This window comes from Xyrauchen texanus, chromosome 11 (genome assembly GCF_025860055.1).
Source record: "Xyrauchen texanus isolate HMW12.3.18 chromosome 11, RBS_HiC_50CHRs, whole genome shotgun sequence".
In the NCBI taxonomy this organism is placed as follows: domain Eukaryota; kingdom Metazoa; phylum Chordata; class Actinopteri; order Cypriniformes; family Catostomidae; genus Xyrauchen; species Xyrauchen texanus.
In genome coordinates this window covers 46,979,074-46,987,502 of record NC_068286.1, presented here as the reverse complement: position 1 = coordinate 46,987,502, position 8,429 = coordinate 46,979,074, and positions in this window count along the sequence as shown.

Below are 8,429 nucleotides of genomic sequence, written 5' to 3'. Positions count from 1 at the left end.
ACACAAATTAAGATTTTAGAAGAATATCTCAACTCTGTAGGTCCATACAATGCATGTGAATGGTGACCAAACCTTTGAAGCTCCTAAAAGCACATAAAGGCATCTTAAAAGTACTCCATAAGACTCCAGTGGTTTAATCCATGTCTTCAGAAGTGATATGAAAGGTGTGGGTGAGAAACAGATCAATATTAAAGTCATTTCTTACTCTAAATCTCCACTTTCACTTTTACTTTCAGATGTGAAACTAAACGGCACCAAGTGTAACTTTCTGATTTAAAAGTGAAAGTGAAGATTTATAGTAAAAAATTATTTTAATTTTGCTCTTTCTCACCCACATCTTTCATATCACTTCTGAAGACATGGATTAAACCACTGGAGTCTTATGGATTACTTTTATGCTGACTTTATGTGCTTTTTGGACCATTTCTGGTCACCATTCACTTGCATTGTATTGACCAACAGAGCTGAGATATTCTTCTAAAAATCTTAATTTGTGTTCTGGTGAAGAAAGAAAGTCACACACATCTGGGACGGCATGAGGGTCAGTAAATGATGAACTGTCCCTTTAAGACAAACATCTCAAGCTAAGCTGATGTCAACAAAATGGCTAAGGAGGAACAGGAACATAAAAGAACAAATTATTAAAATAGTCATCCTTTCTGTCACCCAATGTTAGGTCATTCCAAGGCTTTCTAATGAGTTAAATTGATGGAATTCTTCTTCATTAATGTATATGAACTAATAACAATGAAAATAAATAAATACCTTTAACTTTGTGTATAATGAATTTAGCCAGGATGATTTTGCAAAAGGTGGGCAACCGCCTAGGGCCCCCAAAAACTATTCTTTTAGCCCTAAAAGTCTGTGAATGTCCAGATGCTTTACTTCTATAGGATGAGCTTTCATAGGGAAAGCTTGGGAGTTCCTCTAACAGCCTACTCAGATTAGTGCTCTCTATATAAAGCACCACAATTAATATAATAATAAAAAACATTTATTTGAAATCAAAGTATTTGTGGGGTTTTTTTTTTTTTACAAATTTTTTTAATTACAAATCAGGAAATGAGAAATATATATAAGAAATATATAGTATAAGGAATGTGACTGATTATGTATTAATCTCTCCCATTAAAGTTGGCAGAAAATCCATTCTGATTGGCTGTCTGCTACAATGTTCGGTTCATCTGATAAAGTTTTGTTTAAAGTTTACAGGCTGCTACAACGAGCACCTCTGAGAAAGAACTAGTCTAAAACTTTTTTATCGGATTTGACAAAGCTTGCAAAGTTTATGGCATTCAAATAAATAAATAATAATAATAATAATAATAATAATAATAATAAATTAAAGATTGTGGTTGAAGCAAATGGTGTGATGATTTGAATAAGCTACCACTTTTTTCCTTAGTAGATAATAAAATAATAATAATAATAACAATGAAGATGGCCCATTCCTGCACGTTGCCTAGGACCCCCAAATCACTAAATCTGGCCGATTACAAGTTACCCCTTGTTTTATTGTCTGTGTGCATGTCCATGTTTTTGAGCACACTTATGAATCAGTCCACATGTTGATCTCAGTTTCCACATCTCTGTCTGAAATCACCAGTTTGACAATAATACTGGAGCTCTGCAAAGTGTTTGTGAGTTTTGTATTGGCCTATGCCATTTTTGATGTGATTGTCTCAACATTATAGGTATTTTTTTAGGTAATAACAGTGTTTGCAGGATATCAGTGTGACCCGATTTACAGGACAGAGTTCATTCAGCATACAGGAGCATATGAAGAGGATTTCACACAGACAGAAATGTGAGAACAGCTTGACTCAGTGACTGGAAAAAAGGCACCTTTCCTCGAGTTTTTCCCAAAGACAAATGTATGCAAATCCCAAGTGCTGACATTATAGCAGGATGTTTTAGATTGAGCAGCAAGAGCTGATGGGACTCTTGATGTCTGACATGGGCAGAATAAATTAAACATTGCAGTTTGAATTTAGATTTGATGTATATCCTTGCACCATCATTTCCACGGTTGCCAAGTAGACCTGATTATGTCTGGCAAACAGTAAGTGATGCTGTATGGCCATAAATATGGTAACACTTTACATTAAGATTCCATCAGTTAACATGAACCTTACAATTATAATACTTTTACAGGATGTATTAATCTAAATATATAAGTATATTAATCCATGTTAATTTCAACATTACTAACACATTTTTTAAATCAAAAGATGTATAGCCTATGTTAACATTAGTTAATGCACTATGAACTAGCATGAATAAATGAACAATTGCATTTATATTTACTAGCATTATACATGCTGTCAAATATATATTGTTATTACCATAATATCTGTATACAGAGTAGTTAAGCTCTCACGCCACACATGAGCTGATCCAAACATTCACCTGTCACAGCGTGCACTGCTCATGCGCCGGAGCAACACCGGCGCACCACATGTGCGCATGCGCTGTAATATACCGCAGCTTGTAGCGTCGCCGAAGCGCAGGACGCGCAGTATGTCGGTGAGAGCGACACACACCTTTCCTCGGATACACACCTGCCGCACTTGGGGGGAAAACTAAAACATATGTGACTTAGATTGTAGAAGGTAAGTTATTTAACGCTGGTTTAGTCCATCTGATTTCTATCATGTTTTGCTTTTAATTCTAATGTAATTCCAGATGCTGATTTTGTTTCTTTAGTGATGCCCTCGTATGCGTATACTCTATTAACCATCCAAATGGGTTCATCTAGGCATTGTTTAAATGTTCTGCTTTATTTTGATTAAACATTACAATTAGCAATTATTTATAAGACGTGTTTAAGAGCAATAGAGACTGTCGGGTTTATTGTAATGCATTGATTCAACCCTACACGAATGGCCCTACTTAGGGTATAATCGATCCATCCTGTGTTTCTGTCTCATAAACACTCAGGTTTAATTTGGTAGCCTTTAGTGTGTGTCCTGTCACACCATTGGACACATCCATCCCTGAAGAGCACATTATTACACATTATTCCCATGAGTCAGCTCTTCTGTCATCTGAACATGATGTTCAGACTTTACTAAGAAGAGTATACAACAGTCACTGCTCAAAAGCCTTCAGTGCATCCTATACAGGCTCACTTGTGCCATGCAGGAACATGGTCTTTAAACATTACATCATCAGAAATCCCTCATAGTCACAATAGGTGTGTAATGCCAGATGAGCTTTGACGGGAGAACTGTATAAATGTTGTGTTTCGAGTTGGGTTTCCCTGCTGTCCAGATTCTCTCGTGCATTCTTATGCTCTGTAGAGACTCTTGGGGCTCTAGAAGTGCTTTTGTGCTGCTTTGTCACTGATTGTGATGTGCTTTATTGTAATCCTCTGAAGCCAGCTTCTTTGGGAACCCATCCCATTTCTCATGTTAAGATGAATTGGAGACAATCCATTCACGACTTCTGGAACAAAGCTTGGGGAAAAGTTTTCCCTCAGGGTGAGGTCAATGGGGGAGGGTGGTTGTCTGTTTCATTTCCACGGCAACACACCCTAAAGTAGGGGTACTCGATTGGTGGATGCACCCTCCCCAAGTTACTGTCCATGGACGCATGACTTGGTAGATTACCGTGGAAACACTTGACTCTACAGTAAGCGTTATTGTTGTAGGGGTTATCTTATGTGACGTTGTTTACCGTTTGGCTTCTGAAAGTGGAGCTTTCATTTTTGGTGAATTATTGATGGTGTTTACGAAGTTTTATGTTTCAATTAGTGGGTCATTTTCCACGAATGAATTTTCCCCACTTTCAGTAGTGGGCAAAATATTCTTGTGTGTGCAACAAAATATGCAAACAAGTTGGCATCACAGTTCCATCCATAGACTGTAAAAAAAGATGGCCGACGCCCCTTCGCTCTTTCCCATTGGTGAGAACTGAAGCCACCAGTGTCCCGATATGGCGCTGACATCTTGGGACTTGAGTCTGCGCAGTTGCGATTTCGGGACCAGACCTGCGCAGTAGTGAGCAGGAAGTAAAGCCCCGAAATCAAGGCCCCGCCCTCACTCACGCTGAATCAACCGCAAGCACACGCCCCTGCACTTTTGACTTTTGATTTATGATGGTGTGAAATTATTAATTATAGAAATGTAGATATTACATTTAAAGCTCCAATCTCCTCAGTCCTCCGAAGATCCCGAAAAAAAGTCAGTTGGTGCTTCAGTGACTACTTCAGTCAGAGAACCTGTCAATCACAGCTGTCAATCATGATGTCACAGCAGCGTTTTTATAGCATCAAATAACTAAAAACAAACTTATTTTGAAAACAAACACTTGAAATGACATCAACGTGATCTTTGGAAAAAAGATATGTGAAGTGTAATTTAATTGTTTAGTTGGTCTCACGTCCCGTTGAATAACATGGGGAGGCGGGGTTTATGACACATACTAGGACCAGCCACCGGGGGGCGATCGAGACGTTTTGGCTTCACTTTTGAGGGCTTGTGCGGCACACTTGGTTCCATCCATCTTCTGTTGCCGCGTGTCCTATGTAGGGTCGTGGGCCTATCCCAGCTGTCTTGGGCCAAAGGCAGGGAAACACCCCCGGACAGGTGGCCAGTCCATCACAGGGCAACACCCATACCTACAGGCAATTTAGGGTCTCCAATTCACTTAACCTGCATGTCTTTTGGACTGTGGGGGAAACCAGAGCACCCAGAGGAACCCCACAGGAACACAGGGGGAACATGCAAACCCCAAGTTGAGGTTCAGTTGAGGCGGGATCCGATCCATGACCTTCTTACTGTGAGACAACTGTGCTACCCACTAAGCCACGGTCACAAAACAACAAAGCGCTCCTCATGTGGTTGTTCTGCTGAATCACACTACTTCTTATTGGCTCTAAAGGGACTAAAATCACACGTTTGCTCACATGTAAACATCGTGTTTGGATTTCAGCTTCTCCTCCCACCTGCCATCACGATGGCAACCAAAGTGCATCCTGTTGTCCCTGTGGCTGATTCACTTCCTTGTATTGAAGGACACAATATATGACATCAGAAAGCTAGATCCTTGTAGTTACAGATCAAGATTTTCTTTAGGATTGATGTTTGATTTACACCACTGTGCCTTTATTTGAACTCTTTGTATGCACGGGAGCCCACTGATATTGAATTGCACACACATTTATATTTTATCGCAGGCTTTTCACGGTCTACCATTACTATCAGCTCCTATGGGGACTAAACCACTTTGTTGATTTTGTAGTGACTGTGGGAGAAAATCTTTCCGTTTGTGGTTGAGAGTAAGCTGGGTTGTGTGTTGCCAGCTGCTGGTGCTGGTGGCAGTACGCATTGTAATATAAGCATATGTGTGGGTGTTTGTGGATTTTGCTGATCCTCTAGTAATCATCACATTTAATGCTTCTTAGTTATTATGAGTTTAACTAAGAACACTTTTAGTTCACTTTAAAATTAGTTTGTTTAAATGCCCATCCGCCACTGTCATTGTGTATAATTGTGGACTTTATCTTGCCCTGTACACAGTGTTGGCTGTCATTATATAACTGGATTGGTAATTATAATTTAACTGTATTTGTTGGGGTTCTTTATTCCCTTTTCTCCCCAGTTTGGAATGCCCAATTCCCACTACTTACTAGGTCCTCGTGGTGGTGTGGTTACCATCCGGGTGGCAGAGGACAAGTCTCAGTTGTCTCCGCTTCTGAGACCGTCAATCCGCGCATCTTATCACGTGACTCGTTGTGCATGACACCACGGAGACTCACAGCATGTGGAGGCTCATGCTACTCTCCACGATCCACACACAACTCACCACACGTCCCATTGAGAGAACCACTAATCACCACCACGAGGAGGTTACCCCATGTGACTCTACTCTCCTTAGCAACCGGACCAATTTGGTTGCTTAGGAGACCTGGCTGTAGTGACTCGCCTCAATCCGGGTGGCGGAGGACGGATCTCAGTTGCCTCCGCGTCTGAGACCGTCAATTCGCGCATCTTATCACATGGCATCCACGCACAACTCACCACACGCCCCACTGAGAGCGAGAACCTCATTATAGTGACCACGAGGAGGTTACCTCATGTGACTCTACCCTCCCTAGCAACCGGGCCAATTTGGTTGCTAAGGAGACCTGGCTGGAGTCACTCAGCACGCCCTGGATTCAAACTCGCGAAACTCAGGTGTGATAGTCAGCGTCAATACTCACCGAGATACCCGCAGACCCCCTTGTTGTGGTTCTTTCCATATATTTATTTTTATTGTTAATCATGGACGTGATCCATAGTAGTCTGTAATAACAAATCAGTTATCATCTTCAGAGACTGAGGCGAAGTCAAATGTGCAGTGTCAGTAAAGTGGCTGGCATTGGCATTAGTGCAGTATCTAAATTATTAGTGCATTTCAAGTTACATCTTGTCCTTTTGCCATGACCTATATGGTCTAATATTGATGGCTCAGGTTTATGAAGGAACACTTATGCAAACTCGTTTTCCAGAAACCTTTTTATATTACAACCCAATACCAAAAATGTTGGGACAGTATGAAAAATGTGAATAAAAACAAAAAGGAGTGATTTCTAAATATATTCACCCTTGATGGGCCTGGGTAGCTCAGCGAGTATTGACGCTGACTACCACCCCTGGTGTCATGAGTTCAAATCCTAGGGTGTGCTGAGTGACTCCAGCCAGGTCTCCTAGGCAACCAAATGGGCCCGGTTGCTAGGGAGGGTAGAGTCACATGGGGTAACATCCTTGTCGTCACTATAATGTGGTTCTCGCTCTCGGTGGGGCGTGTGGAGAGTTGTGCGTGGATGCCGCGGAGAATAGCGTGAAGCCTCCACATGCGCTATGTCTCCGTGGTAACGTGCTCAACAAGTCACATGATAAGATGCTCGGATTGACTGCGTTGAGTTCTGAGTGGAATTCTTGAAACTCTTGGTTTTCCTGAGTTCTGCCTGATGATGTACTCTGTTGTGTCCATGGCCAAGTTGTTAGGCACTTTATTGCTGCTTGATTTACATTCTCTAATGACCTCCTGCGATCAATAAAGATCACTGGGCTGTGAGAAGCAAGCTTTCTAGTACTGGCTGCTTACCACCTCTCAGCAGCACTTGTTCAGCTGAAATATAACTTCATCTATATAGGAACCAATTTCAATGAACTGTTGTTGACGTAGTTATACTATTGTTATTAGTCTATAATTGGATGCCATGTTCTAGTCCTTTTTATTTTAATTTCCTTTTCAATGATCAGATATAAAGTTCATCTCAAAGTTACAGATCTGAACCACCTTCTTTTAACCACCCCTCTCTCTCTCTCTCTCTCTCTGTCTTCTCTCATCCCTTCATTATATTTCTTCTTCCTGCTCTGTATTTGGGTCAAGCCTCACCCTGTCCCCCAGCTGTGGCTAAATCTGATTTAGAGGAGATTCACTGTGTAGTCATTAGTGAAGAAATAATGCTGCTATTGCACTAAATTGTTTAACTTAAATATGGTCATTTTCACCAACAGAATTGCAATAAATGGAGGGTTATAAAGGGAGGATAATTAAAGATACACCTCGTGTTGTGTTCAAAATAGCATAGTATCATACAGTGTTATTTTTCAAATAAATATAGTAGAGGAGACTGGGACAAGTTGTCATACTTTCTACTCCAGTGAATATTACAAACATGTTTTACGTGCAGTTATAACAGCCTGAAATGTGCAAGAGCATTAAAAGTGAAGAGGCAGCTTGAAATAGAGAGTATCTGCCCTTTGCACGCTATAAAAATGCGACAGCTAGTCGACGATAAGGGAAGCCAAACATTCAATGCAATATTTGCTCAACGAAATAAAGATGGTGAGTCTGTGGTTGCTAGAGATTTCCCACCATAAATCACAATAAACAGAATTGCTTTATGGACTTGCCAATTGGTAGGTTTTCACAAAGTTTCATAAAGCCAAACTCATAAACGGTCACAGGGAGGGCGCACCTGTTGGATTAGTTTTGCTGATCACATGTAATAATGACTGTTCAAGATGATGATACCCCTTTAAAAAAAAACTCCTTTTCTTTAATAAAGCACAAATCTGTGTTCCAGTGAGACACTTACAATGGAAGTCAAAGGGGACAATTTTTGTAGGGTTAAATGTGAGTGTGGAGCGGAGGGGGGCGGGGCTGAGCTAGACGGGCATGCGACATTCTAGCCCGGCCCCGCCCCCCCTCCGCTCCACAGTGACACTTATTATTTTATTAAAGCACTTAGTTGTGAGTTTGAATCCAGGGTGTGCTGAGTGACTCCAGTCAGGTCTCCTAAGCAACCAAATTGGCCCGGTTAGGGTAGAGTCACATGGGGTAACCTCCTCGTGGTGGTGATTAGTGGTTCTCACTCTCAATGGGGCGTGTGGTGAGTTGTGTGTGGATCGTGGAGAGTAGCATGAGCCTCCACA